The sequence below is a fragment of the Cyprinodon tularosa genome, unplaced genomic scaffold, assembly GCF_016077235.1.
Source record: "Cyprinodon tularosa strain WSP-4 unplaced genomic scaffold, ASM1607723v1 ctg474, whole genome shotgun sequence".
Taxonomy (NCBI): Eukaryota; Metazoa; Chordata; class Actinopteri; order Cyprinodontiformes; family Cyprinodontidae; genus Cyprinodon; species Cyprinodon tularosa.
In genome coordinates, this window is record NW_024039201.1 from 253,674 (window position 1) to 266,068 (window position 12,395).

Below are 12,395 nucleotides of genomic sequence, written 5' to 3' on the forward strand. Positions count from 1 at the left end.
TGACTTTTAGTGCTGTGGAGGGCTGCTGCTGTGTGGCGCAGCGCCATATGTGTAGTTGGGGTAGTCAGTGGAAGACGTGGACTGACTCAAACCCCGAGAAACATGGATACCAAAATAGCTAAAAGATCAATATCTTCTGACGAACATATACAGCACTTGCTTTTTTTATCTATGCATTTAATTTTGACAGCTGGGAAAAATATTGCAATTTATAGTGATATTTCAATATAATGATAATATTGATAATATTGTGACAGACTTTGTTGGGAGTCTTTCTCTGCATTTAGTTTATGTTGTTTCAAGACAGGTTGAGATTTTGGGCTTGTTTGTACTGAAAACGAGCAGCTTTTATATTGTATTTGTGCTGAAAACATCCACATCTGGAAGTCCTGACTGACTGTGCTTTTAGCTTTAACTTATTTCCTCTGTTTATCTGAGGTGAAGCTGGCGTTCTAGTTAACAGAGCATGAGCTAGTGGAGCTAATCTTTTTGTTAACTGTTTCCACCACTGCTTTTAAAGGATTACATGAATTAAAACTGAACAAATGACTGTCAAACATGAAACATGACCCATGTGATAGAGCCTAAAGGGTCCATCTGGGGTGGACTGTCTGTTTCTTTGTGGATTAAAACGTTGAATATGACTTTATGACCTACCATGAAATTATCTATAGGTTTTCATCAGTAAAATTTTAGATTTGGCTTCATTAATGCACATTTTTAAGCAACTGAATTTTCTTTTCAGTTCCTTAAAACCTGTTAATTACAGCTTGTTCCTCAGGATTTCTCCTCCACATTAGACTAAAAGTCTTCCTGCAGCTTCATCTCCCTCAGATACAATTTCATGCTTCACAAAGTGCTGCATCTTTAATTTCCTGCACTGCTGTAGCCTGTGGTGTTTGTGCAGAACAACGGGTCATAAAACTTGCGAGAAAATCAAAACAACCAAATGAATATGAAACCATCTGGATGAAGAAACAGCAGAGAAACACAGGTCATTTAGGAGAGTCTACCAACTCAGAAAACACATTATTTAACAAAAGAAGAGCCTTTAAACGCTGCCCAGTCCTTGAGCTGCTTGCTCTGAGAAATATAGGTTTGTTTAGGGTCACAGGAGTCTGCAGGTCTGTGTTCTCCGAGTTGAACCATTTTCAAACAAACAGGTAATAAAGGAGGCGGCAGGTGGAAACGTTTCCAGGTTTGTTGACTGACGCTGTGGAGTAGATACTAGAATCAACATGGAGACGTTTAATTACACAAACATTTTCCTCTCTAAAACAAAACATTCGGTTTAACACACAGCGTATTTCTGTAACTACCTGGTGTAAACGGGCAGATATTCAAGTCTACCTCAGGGAGCGTTTGAAGAGTTTGGCAAAAATATTCACTCCATTTTATTTCCAAGCTCTTAATGGACATCAGGCATTTAAATCAGAAACATTCCTCTCCATTAAAATAAACAATACTAGAGGTAGGCCTAAACCAGTTGCTCACATTTCTTATATGTAAGTGTTGTTTAACTAAAAGAGCCCTTTATGACTTCTCTGTCATCAAGAAACAAACATAATATACTTAAAAAAAATCCACATCCTACCAATGAAAACATTACCATTAAAACTGATTTTTGTTTTGTTGTTTTGTTTTACTTTTTTCAAACAAATTGTTTTATATGAACTTAACTAAGATGATAGAGGACATAAGGTTTGTAGCACCCAATTAAGACAAAGCTAAACGGCCTCCTTCCAATATTGAGAAGTCAATGAAGAGACAAATCAAGTAAACAAGAACTTAAATCTGCTTTTAACTGTTAGCCGATTAACATATCTGTGCCTCTCACTGTTTAAAAGCTTAATGTACTATTTTGTTCTGCTTAAATGTTGATCTTCCTGTGATTCAGAGTCTTTATATCCCGGTCTATAGATCTATTTATGAATTAGATAAATAATAAATCTATAAATGTATTATATGTTTAGTGTTAGAAACATTTCAGCCCACAATTTCCATAATTAATAATTAGATTTTTAGACTTCAGCTATATTTAAACATAGATGTAAATCATGTAGATTATTAAGGTGTCCTTGCACTCCTCTGTGTAGATGTTTTCTATGCTGAAAATGAAAACCTTTCTAGGTTGGTCTTAAAACTGGGTCGTTTTATTGTTGTATTCTCATAAATCTAAATCATGAAGTTATTCTCTCACGATTTTCTTCATGAGATTTTCTTCAGGCTTCTCTTCTTGCTCCTTGGAAGGTGGAGATGAATGGGTTGTACTGTGTTCCTCTCTGGCTGTGGTTTGTAGGATTCCCTGCTCTGCACTGGTCCAGCTGGGAGGTTGTAGCCTCTCACTCTGGTTCCTGTTTTGTAGTCAGATCATGTGGATGCAGAAGATCAAAGTCTGCACTGGAATACATCGCCTCTGTTCCTCTCTGCATGGTGTCTCATCTGAGTCAGACTATAGAACTGCAGGCTGGGGAGTAAAAGAAAGCAGGAAACATTTGGTGTCTGACAGCTGTTTCCTGAATGTTAAGGATGAAAGTTACAGCTTCAGCATGTTGGTCATTTTTGTTTGATATCACCTTCTGATTGAAACAAACGTTGTATTGTGATCATTTTATTCCTAAGGTAGGTCACATCAACAGTTAAAGGTATGAAAGAGGATTAAACTGCAATAAGGAAGAAGGTTGGAAAATACAACAAGCTACAATGCTGCTTTAGCCAAACCAGCATTTATTAAACCTTGCAAAGGAAAACAGATACAGTGCTGCCAATATTCCTGCCTGTTCTGGTCACACAGTGTTTTTACTAATTGTTTAAAGCCTGCAGAAACCATGAAGGTGTTTTTCACATGCAGCTAATCGAAATCAAGTTACAGACAGAGGAAAAACAAGTACAATTTTAAAACCTTGAGTCTAAGGGAGTCTAATTTTTCTTCCAAACTGTCAACAAACCCCTCTGACCTAGACATTCTGTAGCCTTATAGGTTGTAGGAAAGCCCTACTGAATACTTAATATACTAAGGAAATGAAAATACGCTCATAAATCAATATTAGAATCAATATTTTAAGGGATATGATAGGAAATGTATTTTTCTGACTGCAGCTAAACAGCTAGAGAACTAAATTGGGGAGATGACAAACAGCTGAAATGAGATAAACTGACTAGTGAGTTAAGAATATAAAAACGATAAATACCAAATAATACAGCTAACATATGGACTTACGTATGCATAGATTCATGCATGAATGAATGATTCAGCAGGACACTTAACTCTACATGATTTATGACACCATGCTTATAAAATGTAGGAAGACCAGTAGAGCTGCATGGATCTTTTAATTTGGCCTAATTTCAATGGTTGTGACTTCCAGCTGATCTGGGTTCAGAGACATTTAATTTTAGAGGACAAAATTATAATCTTACAGCAGAGTCAGTATCATGAGGTGTTTCTTTAGAAATTAAAGTGCATAATTCATATCATGCTTGTTTCTCAAACTACTAAATTCAGCTAAGTTAGGTAGACAGATTTAAAAGTTTGGCTGGAGAAAACAATATATACAATGAAACCAATAACAAAAACATGTCAGGATGACAGAGCACCAGTTTAGACCATTTTAAGTTGTTAAAATAGTGTACCCTCTACGCTGGAGGGTTTTATTAGCTTCTTAACAGCGTTGAAGGAACTGAGGGGATAGAGTTCATTTTCCTCAGAGCCTTGAGGATGAAGCTGCTGGAAGGTCTGGTGGTGCTGGAACAACCTGGGATGATATCTGGGGTTGTGGGGGTTGATTGTGTATACCAGGTGAAAGATGTTCCCTCTTGTTGGGAAATCCATTTGCCGGTAGAGTTTTGGAAGAACAGACTTGAGGTCGTCGTGGTTGAAATCTCCAACGAGGATGAGAAAACCATCTGGATGAGTATTATGTTGTTCACTGATTGGTTGGTACAGATAATTCAGAGCTGGATTCCTCTCACTGCTGTTGCTGGTCAGGAGGATGTAGACTGCAGCTAAGGTTGCAGTAAACTCCAGAAGGGATGGCATTTCATGATCATAAACTATGACAGTGGTGAACAGTGTTGACATGCCACCAAGGCGTCCCAACAACACGAGTTCCGAACATAAACAGTCACACCTCCTCCGTTTAATTAATTCACCAGTGCTCGGTCAGTTCGGTAGCACACTAGCTCCTCCAGTTGTATGGCAGAGTCAGGAATAAGCTCAGCAGACATCAGCAGTCTGATATGGTTAATTTTGCACATTTGCAAGTAGTATCGACTACATGGCTTGGCAGTTGTAGGGTTAGCCATTAGCCTAGCCGGATATGTCTGTGCTCACTCCTCTTTTTCTCCCCTGCAAACCGCTTCCTTTCTGGAGGACACTTTGTTGAGTCTGGTGTTATCGAGGGCTGTTGGAGTTTCCCACGCTCCTTTATGGTTGTTGTTGTGAAGTTCTCAAAAACATTGCAAACGCTTTTTTTTTACAATGTTTAGGAGATCCTGTCAGTTGTATTTGTATTCCGACACATTTAGACAAGACAAACATGTAGACAAACTCTTTCCAGATTCCAGATTTCTTTCCAGGTTCACTGCATTCTTGGGAGAGCGAGTGGCCACTGCGTCTGCACGTGCCGCCACTATCAATTATTTCCTAGTGATTGTATGAGAAGGAGCCAAAGGCAGAGACAGACTATGGGAAGACATAGAACTTTTTAGATAGAAAACAAGCCTGTCTGCTTTCTAACAGAATCAAAACTCAAACACATGTGAACCATTAAACTTTTTTGCTTTAAAGAAGTCAAACCCTATGAGATGCACAATGTAGATCACATTTGTCCCAAACAGAAAGTAAATCACTTGTCTCTTCTGTTGTACAATTTTACTAGAAGATTATGAATACAATAAATAACTAGAACTGTATTTTTACTTAATCAATAGGTCAGTGATAAATTGTTCACTGTATAAATAATCACAGACAACCACAGGTTATAATATCAATACCTTTTTTAACTAATAATCCCTATTACATCTTTATTGTATCTAATAACTAGGCTATGCAAACACCACACACTACTCAAAATAATGCAAACACTTTACCGGGACTGGGTTAAACCAAACCTTGGTAGGTTGGTACAAGGTGTCCCTTCGCCCCACTTAGTTTGGAAAGTTCTGCTTAGCTTCCCTCCTTTTCCAGAACGGATGAGAGTGCCCCCAGATTATAGATTATCTAATTGTATAGATTATCTACTGATGGAAGGAGACCTAGACTGATCACGTGTAGAATTAAACAGAGAGCACTACACATGATCAATCTGGCCTGCCAGGTTGAGGCCCAGTCTGATTAGTCAGTCAGAGTTAACTCTGACAAAATAAATTAACCAACAGAAGGACAGACAGAAAGACCAGCAGAAACATGATATCAGGAAAAGTTTTAGGGATTTATTTTCCAATGTCAGTTAAAACTGATAAAGATACAGGCTCCAACTGGCAGAAAACAGCAGGACGTGATGGATAAGTAGGATAGTTAAAGAGGGGATCAATTCTAATAACAATGTTTCTATTGATAGACACCCTCTGGTATTTTATCATAGAAATACTTGAAAGATTGTATTCATGAGATCCATTTAAGTGATTCGTTTTCTCTGTAATACAATTCAAAATAAGAGTTTTAAAAAATCACATTGGGATCAAACATCTTCCTTTTTTCAGCACAGCCTAAACCGCAACCAGCTCACTTTGAGCTCTGAATTACTGCTGTAGGTGAGAGGAGAGGAAGTCCAGCTGGATGGCACTGATCCTGCAGATCTGCTCAGGTCAAAAAACACTGAGTTCCAACAGACCTGGAAGGACACCATCCAGAAAACTACCAGGAAGTGAAGGAGAAGCATGATCTATGGTCCAGGTATATTGAATAATGTGGATTCCACTTTGTCTATGCACAGTCATCTCACCATGTCTGATTTTCTGTTCCAGTGAACAGAAACAGAGAAATATGTTTCTAATCACCAATCTGCAGTTGCATACAGGTAGATCTATTAGTAAAATGTTGCATGATGGTTTAGTGTCCCAGCAGCAAGATTCAAAGAGACTTTATTTGTCACCCAGCCTGGAGCAGCACTTCATTAGGGCTAAATTTCATTTTTAGTACAGCCCATCCAAGAAAAGACAAAACACAGATATTATATGTGGGGGGGCGGGATCCGAGGCCTTGCTGCTGTCAAAGGCGCTGCCCTTGTACCGGTAGTTAAGGCAGACTGTATCCTGATAAGGGTACAAGCTGAGATGACAAGAAATCCTCGGGCACAAAGAAGCATGGCTCTATTTACAGCATAATTCTGTGGTGTAGCAGCATGAGTCTATAGATTGTGAAATGGTTCTGGGTTCTAGACACATCGTTCTGTATTCCAAAAACATTATCTTTGGTATGGTTCTGGTTTTCAGCAGCATTGGTTCTCTGTTCCAACAGTATGATCATTTGTTCCAGGAGCATTGCACTGCAAAAACACAGAACCCTGCTGCTGGAACATATAGAACTATGCTGCTAGATGCCTTTTGCACCATGACTTTAAACTGGTTTTCCTTTTCTCCTACACTGTCTACATTCTTGATCAATGCGGAACTTTAAAAATGGTCATGTTAATTTTGCTGTTGTAAGCTGTACACTTCGAAATTTGTTTTGCATACACTCTGTGTACACAACTTGACAATATGGTTTGTCTAAGTTTAAGTCTCTAAGTCTAAGAACTGTTCTATCAGCAAGGCTGTGTTCTGCAGCATAAATCTGTGTCCCAGTAGCATCATTATATGTTCTGTGTTGTAGCAGAAGGGTTCCATGTTTTGCTGTGTAGTTCTGTAGTGTAGTTCTGTAGTGTAGTTCTTGTCAGGTTGTGTGGAGGTTTTGATGGACCCAAATGCAGAGATTAGAAGGCAGAGATAAGTTTAGCTGATTTAATTGAGGTTCCATAGGCAAAAGAGTCAAAAATCCAGGAAAACAAACAAACATGAGACACCAGAGAGAATGAACACACGGGGAGAAAGCAATGAAGCAACAAATCAACAATAAACCAGTTAAGAGAAACTGCAGACATGGTGTATATATGGGCAACAGAGAAACTAATGGGCTAATTAGCTGATAAAAAGCATGTGTGGACAGAAGTTACTAGAAGGGAACCAAGGGAAAAGGAAACTGGCATAATTGGGCAACAGAGAGTAACAAAAATCAAAATACTACTTAAAAATAACTAGAAACAACTACAATGTCACAAAATTAAAAAGAAACAATTATCGTTCGCACAGTGGATAAATGTACTAGTTACATCAGCTTAAATAGTCAAAGGAGACGAAGAATGCCAAAGGTGAATGGGATATATACAGTGCATCCATCCGACATACTTGTCCCAATTGGGGTCACAAGGGGTGATGGCGCCTATCTCCAGCTGTCAATGTGCGAGAGGCGGGGTACACCCTGGACAGGTCGCCAGTCCATCGCAGGGCAACACAGAGACACACATCCACACCTAGGGAGAATTTAGAGAAGCCAATTAACCTAACAGTCATGTTTTTGGACTGTGGGAGGAAGCCAGAGTACCCGGAGAGAATCCACGCATGCTCAGGGAGAACATGCAAACTCCATGCAGAAAGACCCCGCGCCGCGAATCGAACCCAGAACCTTATTGCTGCAAGGCAGCGCGGCTAACAACTGCTCCACTGAGCAGTCATGTGCAGCCACATATGAGAGCCTTTTTTTTATAATAGGATTATTGTATTGGGTTATTGCACAGGGTGTTTACATGGGTATTTATATAGGTGGATGGATATTTATATTTATATATAGTTATTGCACTGGGCGTCAAATGAGATAAATAAATGAAATAAATTGAAGTGTAAATGAAAACTCGAAAAGCCAATACAGGGCAGGATCATGACATTTCAGTGTTTTAGCAGCATGGTCCAACTGGATCAGCCGGTTGGTTTGGTCTGCTGATCGGGGTGGAGGTTTTGGTTTTCCACCCGAACACGTCCAGAATGTCTCTCCTTAACCCAGTTTGCATGGTTCTGATGGTGCTACAGGTTCAGATAGGTTCAGCAATCATCTCGATTGATGGAACCTGACTCCGAGGCTATATTACGAGCAATATCGGACAGCTGCAGCTTCAGGTAAGCCCATTAAATTTTGATACAATATGTCAGCATCAAGGAGACCTCTGGGAGGGAACGACTCAGAGGAGAGTTTGTTCTGAGCTTCTAACTGAAATTAGACAATATGGGCCCTACAGCGAAAGAACCATCAGAGAGAGAAGCTTCAAAGTAACCAAGCTTCAGGCCGGATTACGTCTTATTATGTCACCTCCTTAGAACCCCCTCATGGTCTCCTTCCTGTGTGAAGTACTCTGATAAATCTGCTTCCATAAATCTACTTTAGACCATCAGGACCAACTGCAGGTCAAATAAGTAACTAGAGAGACTATCTGGAGACAATAATAATCCAGATAAACCTGGTCCTCAGCTCTAGAAGAGCCCCTACCATTTTTCTCTCTGTGTGCCGTACCCATCCATCACCAGCAGCTGGAGGTTGGTGCAGCCACATTGTGTTTATGCAACTTAAAGAGGTTTTCTGTGCCTCGCCGCGTTGATGTATGGCCCAGGAGGTGGAAACAGATGATGTGTGCAGGAGGAGAGCAGCTGGATGGATGAGGCGGAGGAGGCGGATGCACCTCGCTGGAGACCCGTCGATATTCATGGTCATATGAAGTAGAAAAGGTGGAGTGTTGGGGGTTGATTTGAGGTGGGATGATGCTGCAGCTGGTTTAGGAAGACTTAAAGCTTTTTCCAGGGGATGTGAGAGTTGACTGGTTTGATGCTGAGCTGAGGGAAAATCTGCCAATAATAATGTTTCTCACATGAAAGGGTGGAGAGTTTGGATGGAAGCTGGGCTGTGTGGCTCTTTAATGTGATGTGTGCTTTGTTCTGAGTCCTTAAGGTGGTATTATTATGGGATATTGGCAGAAAGGCAGAATGTGATTGCTGGAATAGGAGGATATCTGAAATGTTTCTCCCATCAGTTCACTCCTCTCCTCTCATTCTTGCTTAGCCTTGTTTTTCTCTTATAATAAGATGATGACAATAACCTGTTTATGTTTTCAATTATGAACACTCAGACTCAAACAGTCAGATCAGAAAAATCAGCTTTTTCCTTTATGCTGCTCTTCTTCTGATGTTGGATTTGGAAGACTCTCCTCGCCCCGGTGATGTTCTGCAGCTCCGCCTGGGTGGTCCCAAATTGTTCCCAGTTCAAAATGGAAACCTTGTTCCTCCAGTGAGTCCTGGTTCTGCTTTAGAGTCTGCTCTCTGTGAGATGCACTCTCTAAAATGAGAGAGAGGTGGAGAAGCAACCGGAACTCCTTCTTATGTATGAGCTCCTCTCCTCCGCCTATGATTGGTGCTTCCTCTGTTATTGCAGCTGTTTGATATTAATGCTTTTAGTTTAGGTATTAAAATAAAGCTTTCTATCAATTAGTCCACTGATCTGGAAGCAGAAGGTTCTCTTTATTTACGAAGCTTAATCTCCTTCTGCAAAAAAAGTTTTTTCTATTATAAAAGATGATTCATATATTCCAACTTTCAGATCATTCATGCACAGCAAAATATTGCCTCACTCCTGATGGATGGACATGTTCCCTTTTGGCTGCTACTGAAACCCAGACTGATGATCATCAGCAAACTATTTGGCTGATGGAAGGAGAAGATGTCCTCCTATCATTAATCCACTCTGCAGCATCAAACATTGTGTGAGGAAAGGTGCTTTTTTATGTTTGACACCACGGCTTCATCTCCAGGATTCATCCCTGGAAACCACCAGCAATCAGAACCTCCACAAATTCCTAATCTTCAGAACCAGGATTTATTTTCCAGAGTTTTTAATGCAATTTATTTTAGTATTTAGTTTAGAGTATCTCAGTTTTAACTTAACGGTATTTATTCTAGTTTTTTTCAATTAAGTTATATCAAATTTGGCTTTTTAATAGAAAAGTATTCTTCACTGTCCTTCAGTGGGGGAACTAAGATGTTACAGCAGCGAAGTGAAGTAATAATTGAACTTTACTGATCTCACATTGGAGAAATTTACCTTTGCATTTAACCCATCCCCTTGAGGAGCAGTGGGCTGCAGTCGTGGGACGCCTGGGGAGAGACCAAGGGGGATCCAGAGTGGCAGTCTGTGGGAGTGGGGCTCCAACTCAGAACCTCAGGATTCCAAGCTCTATGCCCTAACCACTAGGCCGCCACTCCCCTGGCAAGCAGAAGCATAAAGAAATACACAGAGGTGAAGATATAAAAAAACAAAAGTAAGTAGAGACTGATCAGTCAGAGCAAATTTGCAACAAACACAAACATATTTGGCAGTAATTGAAATATGCTGATCAAAATGTAAAAGCATATAAATAATTGTGCAGAAAACAACACAGAATATTTATGGGAAAATAAAATGATATAAAAGAAAAACTACTAAAACAGTGGAAAAGTAAAGAAACTTACTGGGCCTCTTGGTAGCAGCGATGGTTTTAAGGAATAGCTGCTGGGAGGAAGAAGCTATGAAAATTTTCCTTTGTGCATCTAGGATTCTGTCATCCTATGAGCCGGGAGACAAAGTCCAATAGAAATGTTCTCCTAGAGTCCTTCAGCTTTCCCCCACCTCCAGGGGACGGCAGACAGCTGGCCCAACCAATGAGCTCATAAAACCTCCTCTCAGCTGCTGTTCCAGCAAGCCAAACCATAGCAGATGGATGATGCCCCGCCGGAGTTAAAGAATGGCTTTAGGTCGACACATTTTTATGGAATTCATTACATAAAAACTGTTTCTGTGGTAATGATATAAATCTAATTTCTAAGGGTTTCCCACCAAACAGTCACTCCTGTTTTGCTTAATTGTTAAAGGGGTCATAGAATGCAAAACTGAGTTAACATTGTCATAGATGAATAACGAAAGTTCAGTGAGTGAAATGGACGTACACAGAAGTTCAAACCCCATCAACACCTCCTTTCTCTGCAAATCTCACAGTTCTAAAGTTCCACCATAAAACGGGCGAATCCAAACAAAGCCCTGAATTGAAGTCAATTTGGGGATGTTGTCTTATTTGGTTTTGGCCTGTACTTTTGTCACGCCCCAGAAATGACATACACACCAAGGGGGATGGGGGGTATGAAGTGTAGACTGCTGGGCTGCTGACTGGAGAGAGCAGAGAGAGATGAGCCGCTTGTCTTCAGCTAGAGGAGGGGGGCTGGGGCCGGTAACAGACATCCCAAGTCTCCCAGAACTTCCGGGAGACTTGGGATGTCTAGGATGTTTAGGTATGAAAAGTAGGACATGTCCAGGAAAAGAGGACGTCTTTGCTCAGCAGCTTCGCTCGTTGTGTCGTCAGCGCACAGCTTATCTAAATATTCATAATCATGCCATAAAAGGAATAAAAATTTTTCATTTCATTCTGGGGCTTTTAACCTGGCTTTCATTAGGGCTCATAGGACAGCAAATACAGGTGCTGGTCATAAAATTAGAATATCATGAAAAAGTAGATTGATTTCAGTAATTCCATTTAAAAAGTGAAACTTGTATATTATATTCATACATTACATACAAACTCATACATTTCAGATGTTTATTTTGTTTAATTTTGATGATTACAAATGACAACAAATGAAAATCTCAAATTCATCATATCAGAAAATTAGAATATTACTGAAGACCAATAAAAACAAAGGATTTATAGAAATGTTGGCCAACTGAAAAGTATGAACATGAAAAGTATGAGCATGTACAGCACTCAGTATTTAGTTGGGCCTCCTTTGGCCTGTATTACTGCAGCAATGCGGCGTGGCATGGAGTCGATCAGTCTGTGGCACTGCTCAGGTGTTATGATAGCCCAGGTTGCTCTAATAGTGGCTTTTAGCTCTTCTGAATTGTTGGGTCTGGTGTATTGCATCTTCTTCTTCACAATACCCCATAGATTTTCTATGGGGTTAAGGTCAGGAGAGTTTGCTGGCCAATTAAGAACAGGGATACCATGGTCCTTCAACCAGGTACTGGTAGCTTTGGCACTGTGTGCAGGTGCCAAGTCCTGTTGGAAAATGAAATCTGCATCTCCAAAAAGTTGGTCAGCTGCAGGAAGCATGAAGTGCTCTAAAACTTCCTGGTATGTGGCTGCGTAGACCCTGGACCTCAGAAAACACAATGGACCAACACCAGCAGATGACATGGCACCCCAAACCATCACTGACTGTGGAAACTTTACACTGGACTTCAAGCAACGTGGATGAAGTGCCTCTCTTCTTTTCCTCCAGACTCTGGGACCTTGATTTCCAAAGGAAATGCAAAATTTACTTTCATCAGAGAACATGACTTTGGACCA